We start from the raw sequence: 1,220 nt of genomic DNA, 5'->3' as shown, positions 1-1,220 counted from the left end.
TCACAAAAAAAAAAAGGATGGAGCAAACAAGAGAGCCCATTCATGGACCTCAACAAGAGCATGAGGAAATTCCTCATGAAATTCCTGAGGTGCCTCAAGGCATGCAATTTCCTCCACACAACTATTAGGAGCAACTCAACACCTCTTTGGAAGGCTTGAGTTACAACTTGGACCAACTAAGGGTGGAGCACCAAGAGCACTCTATCATTCTCCATTGGATTAGAGAAGATTAAAGAGCTATGAGGGAGTAGCAACAAAGGCAAGGAAGAGACATAGAGGAGCTCAAGAGCACCATTGGTTCTTCAAGAGGAAGACGCCACCCACACTAAGGTGGACTCATTCCTTAATCTCCTTATCTATTTATTTTCTGTTTTTGGTTTTTGAGCTTCATGTTTGTCTATGTTTGTATCTTCATCACATGATCATTAGTGTCTATGATAAACCCCATTTTTAGGGTTTATCTTGTATAGATTTTGAGGATTTTATCAATGATCCTACGCATTTATTCATATAAAAATGCATGATTTTGTGTTCCTTTCCCAATTTTGCCTCATGGATGAAAACATGTTTCTTTTGTACTAAATTAGATATACTTTTAATCCTCCTTTAGTATCATTTGATGCCGTGAACCGTGTGTTAAGTGGTTTCAGAGTTTATAGGGCAAGGATGATTTAAAGGGGAGAATGGGAGCACACATAAAGGAAAGGAGCATGGAAAAATTAAGCTTTGGGAATTTCAGCAGCGGCGCGCGCGCGCACATGGCGCATCTGTGCAGATTTGAGCCGCCAGGAACCAAAGCCAGGAGCCAAGCTACGAGCTGGTGCGTTTAGCGGCTGGACTATGATCCTCATGGACGCGCCCGTGCGCGTTACGCCTGCGCGCGGATCGCGATTACCCCAGGGGCGCGTGCGCGTACTGTGCCTGTACGCGCCGATGGTCGCACATAATTTTTTTAAGAAAGCACGTGACCAGAGCATGGAGGCAGTTAAAGACCGTATTTTGGGGTAGAGCTTTGGCGAGAAAAGCTTAAGAAGGCCAAGGATTAAAGGGTTAGGAGGATTCACTCATTTTTTTACTTTTTCTTAGATATTTTCCTAGAGTTGGTTATATTTTGGGTAGAGAGAGAACCTCCAATCTCTCTCTAGGATTTCATTGTCCATTGCAATTCTCCTTTGATTCTCTTGGTGAGATCCATTGTAATTCACTTTTACTTTGATCCA

Source organism: Arachis hypogaea, chromosome 6 (assembly GCF_003086295.3).
Source record: "Arachis hypogaea cultivar Tifrunner chromosome 6, arahy.Tifrunner.gnm2.J5K5, whole genome shotgun sequence".
NCBI classification, from domain to species: domain Eukaryota; kingdom Viridiplantae; phylum Streptophyta; class Magnoliopsida; order Fabales; family Fabaceae; genus Arachis; species Arachis hypogaea.
Note: the sequence above shows the minus strand (reverse complement) of the source record.